We start from the raw sequence: 16,373 nt of genomic DNA on the forward strand, positions 1-16,373 counted from the left end.
CAACTGTTGAGGCTTTGGAGAAGTTATCTCAGGTGATCCTAGACTGAGATGCTTTTCTTCTTCCATATCATTAACGTTCTCAAAGTGACAGACTGTGCCTCAAGGTCAGCATTTGGTTTAGGCTAATTAATATCCACTGATTCTTGGGATTCATGTTGCAAAACTTCCCGATTAGCTGTTCCACTTAGCAAGCTTCCAGAAGTAAAGGACTTCTTTCTTTTTCTCCTTCTGAAGTACTTACTGCTCAGAGGAACGCTGCCTGTGAACAGCTTGTACTGCCATTCCTAGAACCATAAACACAGCTCGTGGCTTTGGGAACTGTCAAGTTGCCAGATCAACCAGCAATATTGCATTATCAGAGGTAGTTCTTTTTCTTTCTTGAGACTAGGAAAATTAATAACTCCTCTTTTTCATCATTCAAAAGTAGACTTATGTATGTTATCAGCCTGCTCTTCCAGAGAATCCTCTTCAGTGACTGTTGCTTCTACTTCTGTTCCTCTGGGCAGTCCCTTCCCTGCACAACTGTAAAAATGCAGAGTTTCAAATGGACAAACTTACAATTACAGTAAGAGGCAGATTTCAAGCATATCTCAGTTTGCTACAGTGAACCATGTGTATCATCAGTGTGAACTCACACAGTCAACAGACACATGCAATAACATGTAACAGAAGCAGAACTTCCTGAAATCAAACCAGAATGAACTAGGAAAGCCACAATGGTACCAAATAGGCAACATGCTTTTCACTTAGCTTGAGCATGCTACTGGAAATTTTTCTGAAGCCAATACAAAATATGTGGCTTTAGTTTACCAGTATTTTCTGTGGAAAAATTCCGTTCATGAAAACTTTGGACCAACTTTAGTGAAAGCTTCTTGCAGTGTGCAGAATAGAGTCATAAAAACTGAGGTATCTGATCTTCACAGTATTCTCTGCCTGCCTGAAAAATCTATCCTCTATTCAGGGGTGATACAACGATGTTAGCATTTAGGAACAAACTGAAGAGCTAAAATCCTCCTAAAAACACATAGAAGAATAGTCACTTGATTGTACTTGTACAGTAAAAAATCTATATAGCAACTATTGGCATATAGTCACCACAGCTAAATTAAATGCTAGTAATGAATCCATTAAGTAAACTGAAATGAGTAACAGAGTCTCATGCGCCAGAGGCAACATTTTTTCAAATATTTCATCTTCCAAATACAAATATATCTTCTTGGAGTTATCCTGAGGTAGTAATTCATTTCATACTCCGTAGCTGTAAACATCCTGGTATGACAGACAAAATATTTAAATTATTTTTGATTTATCACCTTATCTTATTCCATGGCTAGGATGCCTTTAGCATGAGTTGCTCTGAGGTGAGAGAGCACTAGGCTTAATCTATGATTACTTCACAATGGAGTGAGAATTAATCATTTATGTGATCTCAAACATTTCACACTACCATGAACTCATTAACTCCTTGTCTCCACCTATACACTTGTATGACACACACACACATGCACATATGTGCTCTGTCACCTCAGCATGATTCTTGGATTGTTAAGACTATCAACAGAACGTGACAGTCTTCATGTCACAGAGAAACTCATTTACTTGCAGGAAATCTCCATTTGTTGCATTAAGGAAGACTTGTTATGTTTTCACTGCTGCTCCAGAAAATCTGGGTTTCTTGAATGCCCTATATCATATCTGTCAATGGGTGTCTGAGATTCCTTAAAGCATCTATAATGATGTGGATGACTATGTTTAAGCAGAAGAATCCTTCATATTATTTCTAAACTGAAATAAAGGGTATATTGCAGAGTAAAGTGAGGGTCAAATTTTTAGTTCAGTACTTGACCTTTGAGCAATAACTATTTTGATGGTTTCTGTCAAGAAGTCTTAGGGAACAGAACATGACCAGAATAGCCACTGTTCGAAAGTCAGGGTACTGGCCTTCTTTATTAGTACATGTAGACAAAACCCATGAAATACTTTCTGTCATCTCTGAACAAAAGAAAAAAAAAAAGAGTCATAAGGGGTAAATCTGATTTTTGTTTGCCAATGACTGTACAATTTATAAACATACAAAGTTCTTACAATTTGAATATGAAGGTGATATTTTCTGACATTTTTGGACAGTATAGTTTCTTAAAACATCTGGGCATAAGACACAAATATATTTCTCTTTGGAAATTTGGAAGAAATGGACATTCAGTTGCAACTTTTCCATCACATGATACTCCATCTGTATTTCACCTTTATGATTTACTAAGTTGTGGCTAACTCATACTGTTTGTTTATTTTCTCATTTTCTATATCGTTCTCTCTAGTTCTGATTTTCTTATTCTAGATTAATTCTGACTCCATGTGCCTTTCATAATTACAGCGTTGAAAATTCAGTTGGATTCTGTGACCAAAAATGCTGTCTGATTCCAGAAAAACAATGAGACCAGCTGTCTCAAAGTAGGCTGAAATTCAGCTGTATTTATTTACCTAATTTTTTCCAAAAAACCCACCCTTTTTAAACACTAGTCACAACAAGTTAATATCATGATAACTGACATCTCCTGCTGATATAACTTATTGGTTAAATGAAAACAATCCCAAATAATAATTCAATAGACTCTCAGTTCTTTCTCTTTTACTTCTGCATCTATCCCTCTTATTTAATTCTGTACTCTTCCTGAAGACTGTTTTAGCAATATCTAGATGCAATAATTAATCCCCAGTTATGACAAGATGGATTTTCTAATTGGAGTTGATAATTTCAGGATTTGTTTTATCCCCACATGGTGAGAAAGCAGCCTTTGAAATGAATTACTTAGTTTAGAGTTTAAATGAACCATGTTGGTATATATTTTAACTTAAAAGCTTAAAAACACATAAGCCTGGCCATTTCTGCAGCTACATAAAATGGCCATTTGTTTAAAATACCCAGGCATACATCAGGAAACACAACTTAAAGTGCCCTAGTTCCAAAAGAAGGGCAGTCCCCCATACCAAAACAGTATCACCATACAGCCTCACAACTTTGTGGTTAAGACACTTTCTAGGGAGATGTGGATTTCAGTTAATTCATTTTGTGGAAAGTCTTGAACACCTTAGCCCCATATTCTGTGGGAAAGCTCTAATCATTCAGGTATTCCACTAAACAGAAGACGGATCATCTCTCCTACCTACCCTGTAAATTCAAAGAAAATGGCCAAAATAACCATATTTTGTCTGAAGTTAATGCGAAGCAGGACAGGGAAATACTTGGGCAGAGAAATGTCACTTTTCAGACCATCGATTAGATTTATGTTTCCAACTGCTATCAATCTTAATCCTAACAAGATGGTAGTCACTGAAAAGAGTGGAATCTTCTTCATTAGAGTTTCACTGCCAAAAATACAGTCCCTAACACTGTCCAGCAGGGCTTTTGAGAATTACAGTCTTGGATTTAGATGTTTAAACCATCTACAGGTCCACTTTTGGTACTTTAATATTTTTGTGGATCTTGAAGTGAAACTCCCTGAGCCTTGATTTGAACTAGAATGATTCTAATACTATGAGAAACCATAGAGCTCTACTATGGGAAAGTTTCCACTACTTTTGACCCCCATGTTATCTGCAGTCAGGCATGCCAAGAGTTACTGGTGCTAGTAGTACTGTATCAGCTACGATGAGGACTGCTTCCTCACTAACAGTGGTTAAAAGATGTAGGGCAAAAGGCTAGTATAGACACATCTCTGATTGTTTAGCCTGATTATTTTTTCTCAGAGCAGTAGAAGGAATCTATACAATGAATTTGTGCAATAATTTAAAAGTGTTAAGCAAAATGTTTTCCCAGTTACTGATATTTTTTCAAACTTTGCTGATTTTTCCAGTTCTCTCTGCCTTTTCAGTTCGCTTTCTTGTGTTAGCTCTGCCTGATTAGTCGTATACCTAAGTGAATCAGCATGAAATAATTCATATGTGTCTTAGCTTCACTGGATTACATTTAGTCATGCAGTATTTGATTTGTCTTGATTCCTAGATTCCTAGTGTATGATTTTGAATTTGCACATAGTTACTCTCTAAATTTTTGACATCTTTGCTGGCTGTTGAGACATCCTGTCTTGAACTGTCTCTGCTCCAGATGCCAGATGTGGTTAGTAACTTAGAGCTAGAGCCCAGAAACTAAAAAAAGGCCAAAACAGATATGGAAAAAGAACCTACAGTGGTGCCAAGATCCACCCTCACTTTTCATTTGTAGAAGGTACTCTGAAAACTTTGAGTAAACAAATGCTCCATCCACAGGCCCAGCACTGAAAAAAATCACCTCAGAAAAACTGCCAAAAGGAAACCTGAAGACTCCAGCCTAGCAGTACAATTTGCACTTACTAGCCACCTCTGATTCAACAGATAGAGTTGACTTTTGTGCCTTACACCTGGGAAGCCCCTACATAACCAATTTCAAGAGAACATATTTCTACCCTACAGAAGATAGACATGAATTAAATGAAAAGGAATAACCAGGTTTACTTGTAAAAGCAAAAAATTCCAAAATAAAATAAATAAATATATTCAGGAAAAGACTATCCAATGACAATAAGAGGCATTGCACTATTCTCCTTCTTGATGAAGAATATTCATTTTTTTACATAATTCAAGTAGGTCAATATGCATTACAGAGGCAGAGAATATTTTTAGCATATTCTTAATATCTTGTGGTATTTTCACAAAATATAGAGTTACATTTATGAAAGTCTGTTCCAACCAATGCTATTGTCTTCCTTCATCCCCTATAAAGTATTGGTTGTCTGTTGTTTTAAACCATACTATAAACTCTGGTTGAATTGTCTTTAGTGTGGGATCATGATCATACAAGATTCTCACTCCTTAAAAGCATAAGAGCCACTAAATACCTCCAGCTTGTCTGAAATTAATTTAGAATCACACAGAAACTGAATTTATAGGCTCGATCTTAATCTCAGGAAATCCAGGAGGAGAAAGAACAAAATCTCTTACTGTAAAAGTGCTAAAAGTATCACATATCAAAATTCTTTCTTCTCATTTAAACAAGAATAATTTTATTTAAGATATAGAATCAGATAAGTTCATTAAAATACACTTTGAGATACACATATATGCTTTTCTTGGCATTGAACTCTATCAGCCCCACCTAATGTCACCTAAGTCAGGAAGAAAAACATAAACTCACTCTGTAAATACTGTTGCCCTTTTGCCAGGTTGTACCAGTTTGGGGAGTTTGTAATGGGATAATTTATCTTTCAAATTGAAATTAGTGACATGAAGAACCGGACTATTTCCTAGGTATAGAAAGGTATGCAGGCTATGTATATGTGTACACACACACAAAAATATTTTGATTGTTAAATGAGAGAAGGACAGAATAGCATATACCTAAATTAGGTGAAAAAAATTCAAGCGTTCATCAAAAGTAATCTGTTTTCTCTTGAAAAATGTTCTGAAAAATGTGTGGAATAGTTTTAGTTAACTTTGTAGTCCTTATAGTACTGCCATAATACCAAAACCATGACTGTACTCGTTCTGAACAAAGATCCACATATTTTAAAATCCTGTCTTTGATGGCAACCAGAACAGAACAGAACACATATACATTGTAATTTTTCCACATTTTGCTCTCACCTTCAATGATGGTAATTTGGAGTCTAATTAACATAAATTTGATCAATCATTTTTTGAATCCATGTAAAATTACCATGACATCTTATGTCAATGGGTTCCACATTGTGCATGTTGTAATGATTCCACCACCATTAACATCTGTCTTTTAAATAACCAAATACTCCTTTCCAGTTAGACACTGATGCTGAGAAGGGGTGCTGGAGCCAAATGGACACCCAAAGCACAGGGCTCAGCCCTATGTGATGCTTAGCACTCTTACTCAAAAGCTCTAAGCAGAAAAGTTTCCCATTTAGAAAACACACACCTCATTCTCTCCACGAACTGTATAGAAAGTTCATGTATAGAATGCTTCACTTAAGTGATCTGAACCAACCAGCTGGGACTAGGTGCCTCATATCTTGGCAATGCTTCACTTACTTGGAGGTGGTTGGATAACCATTCTGTATATTGGTCACTAACTGTAGATTTATACACATGATAGATATATATATGCATAACAATGCCAATTGGCATCATGAGCCTGAGAAAAAAAAAGTTCTGCTGTTGTGGATTTCTTTAATTTCAGTGCTGGATTATGAATATCTTCAGATCACCAGAACACTTTAATTGAACTCTATTGAAGACTTCTGCTGCAATACTGTAAATTACCTTATTGATTTTGCTGTCTCAGCTGTTTAGAAATTGATTACGTAGTTCTTTACACCTAGGCTGTGTTGCACAAGCCAACATAAAATTTGCTTCCACAACTGGAAGGATGATGCTTTTGTCATCCTGGTATATCTAATAAATGTTTGTACAGCACACACTTCAGTGTCTTGCGTGAGCTTCATGATTTAAAGCAAAAGAAAAAGCAATAATTGGAAGACATTAAAAATTATGGGGGGATTGAATAGATGGTTTCACTCGTAGGAATGCAGTCTAGTAATATTATCTTTATTTGTTCTCCAGGCAGAAAATCTGCCTAATTGCATTTGTCTTACAAGACTGTAAAAACCCTGACTAGAATGGCTGAGAATTTGAGGTTCAATTTTATGGCAAATTCTTACATTTCACAACTACTTTTATCACTACAAAGGAATTCATAGTCACAATTATTCATGGAATATGAAATTGGAAATTCTAGGAAAAAAACTGCTAGGAAATCAAATTATATCATGAAATATTATATATAACAGAAACTACACTACAGCATAACACAACTAATAGAATATAAAAGCCCAAATAAACAATAACAAAGCAAATTCACATCCATTTTGCCAAAAAAAAATCTTATTATTACTAATGAATTAAGAACAGTCTTGTTCTAATGATTCTTTTCTTTGAAACTTGTCAAAATAAATATGGTTCCATAAGAGATTTGGGCTTTCTTAATACTGAAACACTGAACATCCCTACTTATAGAGAAGAGTCACTTGAAACATGGTGTGGTATGGGGAGCTAGAAAGGTGGAATGATCCAGTATGATTCACTTCACATTTAAAAAATACTTAGGTTGTCACCAGCACTCATTCTGGTCTTACATGGTTGACAGATTTTTTGTGCAATATTTCCCTGCGTTCATTATCATATTCTTATTTTGGATTTTTAACTTCTCAGTTTCCTGGATTTTTTTTCACTTGTCTGTTGAAAAAACTAAGTGATCCTTAATGTCTCAAACTGTTGTTTGAATAACTGCTGTTATTCAGTAATGTTACAGAGCATGAAATAATACAAATAGGAGCAATATTTCTCTAAACTGATAAAGTATTTCACAAATTTAGACAATTTTATTTAATAGCATAATGCTAAGGTATTGACAATCACCATTCCAAGAAATTAACTTCAGTCACACAAGGATGAAGGTCTAGACCCATAAAAAGATGTTTGTATCTCAGTAGTTATGTATATGTTTCATTTCTATAGAACTATTAACTCTGTCAACAACAGTGTATTATAAAATTCAGGGGGGAAATTGGGTATCCCAATAAAGAGTCTGCCTCGCTTGATACAAGATTGTTTAACTTATTCACTGTACACATTTCTAAATAAGTTCAAAGGCAGTAAGTAGGAAACAATAGGAGGAAGGTATTTTCTGTATCCCTGCCTTTATACTTCACTTTTTATCTCACCTAATGAAATTTCATTGTTGCCCTGTGTCACAAGAACGTTAGAAGCTATTAAGCTCTAAAATAGCTTAAATTTAGGAGGGCAAACACCACCTCTCAAAAGATAGATTTGAACCTTCCCCTCTCTCTGATAGAAAAAGAACCACAGACTAGGCAAATATTTTGTCATAGAATTATTTTGAAAATAGGAGTTGCACAACAACAAAATCTAGCAATAGAGGTGTTGCCATAGAAGTATGAACAAAGCCCAAATCCGTATCTGTGCCCACTGTTCATGTCACAGCATATAGGACCAGTTGGGAGACTGGAAGCTTTTATGCTTGTACTAGACAAAGTTTAACACAGTTTATGCTTTACACATTAACACTGTCAGTGAGATGATTTTCCTGGTAAAAACAAAAACATCCAAAGGGTGCAGCAACTGAGCACTTGTTTGAAAACTACTGAAGTCCTCTTGCACGTGTAGCTCTGCATGACACGGCCAAAGTACACAAGGCATGCAGCTGGGGGAGAAATACAATCTATCTGTGTTTAAATCTACAAAAGGTCAAAAGAATTAGGAATTGGTCCTATAGTTCATTAACTCTTTGAGTATATCAGATAACATATTTAATCCATATAAACATGACTAACAATGTCCTTACCTGTTCATATATGTTCATCTTCTCCAAGGCAACCACTGCTTCATAATCTCAGTGTTGATATATTTCTTACTTACCACCATCAAAACCAATGTTCCTGGTTTTAAATTGAATATCCATGTTAAACTAATTTTCATTCAAATGTCTTTATGTACATTAGTTCCATTTTCATGTTATCTAGATTTATTTTTAAATTTTAATCCTCAACCTTCTAAGACACTCCTACATACAGTTTTAGCATTAAACATCATCTTCAAAATGTTGAATTAAATTAAATATTTAGGAAATGTAATACTATTACATCATGCATTTTATCCCCAAAAGAGTTACTTGATTTATTTGTTCAGACTCATCCAGACTTCTCAGTGCTGCAGTGAAATATTAACCAACACAAAGAAGAACTGGACAGTAAAAAATAATTATCAATGATGTATTAAAAAATTAAACATTTTAATCATATTTAATAAATATGAAAATTGAGTTAGCTGTCATAAAACACATGTTGGTGTCATGGAGAAAAATATCCTTTGTAAGATGTTATTTATAGTCACTGCAGAGCCCTTTCACACAGTTCCTGTGTGAAATCATAGGACATAGTATTGGGGCTCAGAATTAGAAATGAACAGGAAAGTGGAGCCTCTTCTTTGCAGGACAAGGTACTGACTCTCTAATTGTTCCAAACCAATGGAACAATGTGGACTATGAACTTCCAACGCTTACTTTCCCTTCTTGTGGGAATTCCATGACAGAGCAGAGCTAATTGAAATTCCTGACTACCATTCAACGGACAACCAAATAAACCTTACTAGTCTCAGTTCTTACTTAACTTGTCTTTACCTGCAGTTTTCTAACTTGAAGAAAACATCTGATATAAAGATTTCTTACTTTTGATATGGGAGAATTACAAAAAATTTTAACTGGACTGATTCTAATGAGAAAGATGGGACGTCGTAGATTGTGCTACCAACACTGTTTATAGTTACCCACATAAAAATTTCTAAACAAATGGTTTATGTTATCTTTCATGAAGATCTATAATTGTGAAAGTTAAAAATAAAATAATCTTTTTTAGAAACACTAAATTTGGAGAAAATAGTTTGTTCACTGCAGTAATTTCAGTGCATGAACAAAATCAAATCTTTTCTGGAAATCTTTTTTATTGTCCCCAGTTCATAGACCTCCATGACCTTAATCTTTTCATGCCATTCGTTTTATGAATGTGCATATATGAGATGAAATAAGGTTAAACTATTTTTGCTGCCAGTTGCTATCTGATTTACCTCAAGATGGAAATAATCCAGTAATTGTTGAGGGTTTTATAATTCTGTACTGTAACTACTAATTGGAAAACATGAAAACATTAAAAACAGAATACCAGTTACTCTTCTGTCAGAAACTGTCTGATTCAACTTGCATGGAGGTGCACAGTATGCAGTAGGGACATAACTGGACAATACACACATTGCAAATCAAAGCAGATTTCTAAGTGAGGAAACCTCATAGGGAGTTTTCATGTAATCCAGCATATCTTGTTACTAGTGGGGTTTCTTCACCATTGTAATCAATTACTTTTCTAGTTTAAAGTAAGGGCATTGCTCTGTTGAACGTCTTTTAGTTGCTGTGATGCATATTCAATGGTTCCTTGTGCAGTTGTATTACTTCAGTAAAAGCCATTTTCTGAAAAGCTAGTAAAGTGATCTGCTTTCATTCTTTGTTTCTGCGAAGTGATCCTAGGTTGCTCTGCAAATATAAATGCATAATGTTACATTAATGGGCTGTAGGGATAAATTAGTTGTGCCTGTTTATAGCATTATTTATGGCTTTAACTCTTTTGTAACCTGGAAGTATTTATAGCCTACCCATACCTGTATTCATATTAAACATTACACAATAAACAAAAAGTATTTACATGTATTTTAATCTACTGCGTGGTGATTTAGCTTGATAACATTACAAGTGGATATTCACAGAATCACAAAATGTTAGGTTGGCAGGGACCTCTCAGATCATCAAGTCCAACCACCCTGCTCAACGCTCCATCCATTTAATTTTTTTCTATATTCAAGGATGGAGACTCCAACAAGCTCTTGGGGCAACATGTTTCAGTGTTCACACTCACAGGAAAGAAGTGGGTTTTTTGGTGTTTAAGTGGGATATCCTGAATTTCAACGTTTGCCCATTGCCAACTGTCCTGTCACTGGGCACAGCCGACTTTGGCTGTTTCTTCTTTACACCCTCCTATCAGGTACTTGCACATACTGATGAGATCTCCCTCCTCAGCCTTCTCTTCTCCGGGCTGAACAGTCCCAGCTCTTGCAGCGTCTCCTCATATGTTTGTTGCTCCAGTCCCTTAATTGTCATAGTGGCTCTTTGCTGAACATGATCCAGTACATCCATGTCTTGCTTGCAGCAGGGAATCCAGAACTGGACCTAGCACATCAGATGCATCTCACCAGGGCTGAGCAAAGGGGCAGGACCACCCCCCTTGACAGGCGATGCTCTGCCTAAAGTAGCTGAGGAGGCTGTTTGCCTTCTCTGTTGCAAGGGCACAGTGCTGGCACATATTCAGCTTTTTGTCCACCATTATTAAAATCACGGTGAAAAAACAGTTCCATAGTCAACTGCAATGGAACTTTATGTTAGATTGAACCTGTTCTTAGATCTCAAATAAATAGTTTGATTTACTTCAGACTTCAGTCTTAATGGTGTGTTATGTATCTCCCTTTGAATAGGACATTCTAAAATTCCAGGTCCTCATTTATTTCACACTAATTCCTTATTAGGTTTTCTGTGTTATTTAAATTGACATAATGGTGACCTTATTGAATAGCTAAGTATGTTACCATATTTGATGTGGCTGTGGCTTCTGGTTTTATATGATTTCTGAAATGTCTTGGAAGACTTATTTATATGACTGCACATAAAAATTTTTGCAACACATTATAGGTTTACTGTCCCAACAAAACTATGCCAGAAGGTTTCAAGTTTCATAACATAGCCAAAGATATAATTTTTCCAGTAGCAAAAAAGGCTTTCAGATGCCCTTAATTCTGAAAATAGATACGTTTATTTCTGTTTGCACAGCAGAAATACAAAATGAAAGAGAAAGATCTAGTTATTTATATTATCTTAGAGGAATGTACTTACTAGCAAGATTTCCAGATATCCTAGAATGTAATGGCCAATTTGAACTTAGCTTAATAATTACTTTGAGGATTTCAGTGTCTTCTTAATGGTAATATGAAGTAAACACTATTATATAAACAAGAACTAATTTGTAGGTCTCAGCAAATGAACTCAGCATGTGCAGATGATGGCCTCTACATAGATTTGTACCAAATATTTTCGTTAGAACTTTTAATATGAACAGAAGGACAAATGTGGCTGCATTCATAAAAAATAAAGGTGCCTATACCAGCATAACATGCTCCTTTTACCAAGCTGCATAGATGAGTATATGAAAATCCTGAATGTGCCTTTGTAAGTCAAGATTCATCTAAGGATCTCAACTAGAAAGCCTGTAATACATTATTCTCAGTTGACTAGCAAATGCAGTTTATTCTGTTGTTGTAAAGATTTTAAATGATCAGAAATAATATCCAGTAATTGACTGTAAACATCTAGTAGTTAAAATAATTCACAAACAGATTTTAGGTATTAGCTATTGTCTTCCCTTTGACATAGAACTATATTATACATTTTTATAGATTTTTTAAAAATAGCTTGTTATTTGTAATATCTACATTTAAAGTTACATTGACCATGCCTGAAATAAAGATTTATGTGTTGTTCTTGTATTTTCACCAACTAGTATCAGCAGTTACATTTTCTTAAGAAACTGAGAACTTGATTCTTGTAGTTTTATATAAATATTTTTGTTACTGTTACTCAATCTCTGATTCAATTTCATGTATTCCATAACACTAAGTTTAAAAAATAATTTAAAACCAGGAAATTCTTGTAAACCAAAATGCCACAGTGTTGACATTTGAGATTTTCATCTCATTTCTTAATTTTATCTTAAGTGATACGTGTAGTTTCTAGTAAGTGCATCACTTATCAGCTCTTTTTTTCCTTTTTCATACCTTTTATTTGAGTTTTGGTTCACTTTCCTGTATTATTTCTAAATGTCACTGCATCATTCTTCTGACCAGATGGTCATCTATAGTACCTTACAAGTATTCTGTAGCACTTCCAGGTTTTTGCACACAAGACAATTGTGGAAGTTCTCTGACTTCCCTAAAACATACATATAACAATCACTCTGCAGCACAAAATACTCTGCCTGACCTCAGAAAAGCTCTGTGTGTGGTATTCTTTTCCTAAAACAGAACACACAGAAACTGATACACCTAGGCAGTGATTAAGTGTAGAGAAAAAGAAAGGAGGGAGCCAAAACATTAGCTTGAAAGATAACCATCGTCTTCAGAATCACCTATAGAAATTTGAAGAGCGGAATAAGGAGGATTCACTGGAATCTTGGCTTCTTGCTAACTCATTATTTTTCAAAGTTGAAATGAAGGTTTTCTGGGACTTCTCTCTCTGTTTTTAGGTTTTTACTTAAAAAAAAAAAAAACAAACCACATAATCAAAACCGTATTCCTTCTTTCTTCAACTGGATATTAGTCAAAGAAAGCATATTAGTAGTATATATCAAATGAGATACTGAATAAGACTCCAGCATTTCAACAAATACCAAAAAGCATGAGTTTTATCTATGTGGTTATAATCCTTTAAAGAAGTAGAAAATCCAGCTGCACTAGAATTACACAGTTCTAAGAAACACAAGTTACTTTAATGGGTGGCTGGTCTGATTTTAATTGATCAGACTAGCTTTTTAAGCAGCCTTCTACAGTTTGAGTTTAAGCCTACAACAATTTCTTTCCAAATGCATAGATACTTGCACTGCTTGATGAGTTGATAATCAAATGAATAGGGTAGACAGTCAGTCCTTCATAGAGTGTGTTGCCAAAGTTGCAAGAGGCATGGGAGGGGTTCACATATTTTTGTTTTGTTTTTACTGCCAGCTGCCATACTGCTGTGGTGTTTAAAGACAGTGCCAAATACAGGGTTTTAAAGGTTCTCCTATAATTATATCAGATAGAGAAAGGGCAGGGCATGCTTTAACACTGAATCCTTCCTTATTCATTTAGAGCCTGGCTCAAGCCTTGAGAAGTTTTAACACCTTGCAGAACTGCCTTCCTAGCAAGGCCTTTACTGCCCTGGCCATGCATACTCGTACTCATGTTCTCATTCTTCCAGTAGACTATAATTTTTCAAAATGTGATACTGGTTCTGAGGCATGGAATTAACCCTAGATTCCATAAATTATCTAGTAACTTTTAAAAAGTGATTTAAGTAATAATATTTATATCTTCGGTGAACACTGTATTACTTTCATTGCTTTGAGTTTGTTTTTTCGTTTAAAGCATTAAGTATCTAGGGTGAAATACTAACAGCTTATTATTCCCCAGTTATTTGACCTATATGCAAGACAATGGATTGAAAAATTTACCAAGGTGATGCCTAAGATACAGGTTGTGGTAATGCTGAGCATGACAGTAGGAATTTGATCAAAGAAAGTCATGTGGAAAGCTAGAAAGACTCTCTGACTAGGTATAAAAACTAGATTCCTAAATCCCCTCATTCTTACATTCCTAGGCAGCAATTTCCTACCCCTCTTCGCTAGATATTTTCGAGTAGATAATTTTATTTACTCCAAAATCTTTCAGTCATATTAGATGTTTCCAAAGTGACAGGAAGCTCTCTAATTCTTAGCATTCCTTCTTCTCTAATGCCAGTGAAAGGCAATCTAAAAACCAGTCATCACCTTTCTTGCCTCTCCTTTACTGTAACATCCTCCCACATGCTCTGACAAATCTTTTGACAAAAACTGCATACTTTCTAGTCATTCTTAGAAATCTGGAAATTGCACTGTAATAGTTTCTCATTCCATTTTTGAAAGTCTCCACTGAATTCCCTTTTCTACTTCATAAAGCAAAGTGATCTACTCTTCACTTCATGATCCTACTTAAGCTACTAAACCAAGCCTTTTTATTCTCATATAGTGCTAAGGCATTAACTTCAATTTCTATTCTGACAATACTACTGACCTCAACTGGTATTTCTCATCTTTTCAAAAAACACATTATGCTTTCTTCTATCCTGCCTGCTATTTTTTGAAAAGACAGACAACCACGGGGCTGTTTGTTTGTTTGTTTGTTTGTTTTAGTGGCTTCCTCCAAATCTCACCATGGAACTCCTGACTTCTTGAACAGCTCATATAGTATGAGCTCTGGTAATAGATGTTTCATAACTATTTTCTTATACTTTGCTTTGATGTATCCTGTGTTTTCTTATTTTCCCCAAGTACATGACACTTTTGCACATGTATTGCTGTTATCCTGGATGAGCAAAATAATCTAGCCACTGACCTAGCATGAGCTGATATGATGTTGTGTTATAAAAATGCATTTTGGCAAATCTCTGAGCCTGTTGTTCATTCAGTTTCTTGTCCTCTAAGTTAGTTTGACATTTCTGGCAGCCAGTCTTTCTGTCTTGAATTATCTTGTATACACAGCTAGGTATAGTATCTGAAATAAAGCATAGTTCCATAACCTCATCTTCTTATGCAGTAATTCCTGCCTTTCTGACTTAGTATATACAGAGAGATCACACAGAAATTGCATTATAAAAAAAAAAAAAAACCTCTTGGACATGGAAAACTGTCTTATACTTGATGAACACTTACATTTCTTGTTGAGGAAGGTTTGGTCACAGCACGTTAAGTACGTGACCTGAAATCAGTCCTTAATTACCCCATGCAAAGCTAGACATTTGGGTCATTTCTTTTGCTTTGTTTTCCACCCACTCTTCTCGCTTGAAGTTGGAGAAATGCACTAAACCACATACCAAAGTACACATGCTGCATAACAGTATTTGGATGCCCTCCTAAATTTGTTGCCTGATAATCCATTCACAGGTGTGATAACCACTTATTTAGCTTCCACAACAACTTGAATAACACCTTGTAGAGTATGAAGAGATGATAACAAAAATGAGGCAATGGGTTACTTTTTGAAAAACTATTTTTGAATGAACAGGGTAACCTATGTCTGTGAGAGATCATGTTCCTGTCTCCTTTTCAAAAACAGATTAAAACCACCTGGAGTCTCTTCATGCTTTGATTGCACTGTGCTCTTTCTGGAACAGTGAAGCATAAGCCATGTGCTGTGCAAAAGAATAAATGTAAGTAACTGGAGGGAAATGGAAGACAAAGCACCACAGCCATAAAAGGAAAACAAAAAAGACATTGTATTGCTAGCCAGAAGGTCTACTACAAAACAGTCAAGGAAATCACATTCTGCACACAAATAACAGGCAAATGTTAATATGCATTTGGCATTGCACTGTTAGCAGGGGGGTGTGAGTGAAAGATTTAATCTGCTTCAGTATCTAAACCATTATTTAGTATTATTGTTATTTCTTAACTTTGAACAGAAAATGCAAATTACCTATATGGAACTACTTGTCTCTCAAAGCACCCAAATCATAAATCCATAAAGCATAAATTCATGGAGTCATTTAATGTCTTTTCACGCATGTGATTTAAGGTAATATTTGTTTGTGCTATTTTTGAACCTAGTTAACATACTGGATAACCCCTAGGGTGTTAGTGCACCTTTCAGTGAAAAAATCATAAATGTGATAGGGATTTGTTTGACTCTACCATTCAATAATGCAACATAATTTTTAACTCTCTCACATTTTCTTAAATGAGCATATCAGCTTCCCTCGTAGACACAATAAGGTACCCAAAGCATATGTTCAGTCTTCTGTAAGCTGGCCACTTAGGGAGATAGATCCTTTAAAGTATGTTATTGCCTACTGTGACAGCTTTTCCAAGTTTTATGTGGAGTACTGCTTTTTCTTAAGGATAGATTATGTGAAAAGGTAGACCACTGAAACATTAAAAAGTGGAATCCTCATGCTTCTATGAAAGCTTTCA

The sequence above is a fragment of the Athene cunicularia genome (assembly GCF_003259725.1).
Source record: "Athene cunicularia isolate RWA chromosome 4 unlocalized genomic scaffold, athCun1 chr4_part1, whole genome shotgun sequence".
In the NCBI taxonomy this organism is placed as follows: domain Eukaryota; kingdom Metazoa; phylum Chordata; class Aves; order Strigiformes; family Strigidae; genus Athene; species Athene cunicularia.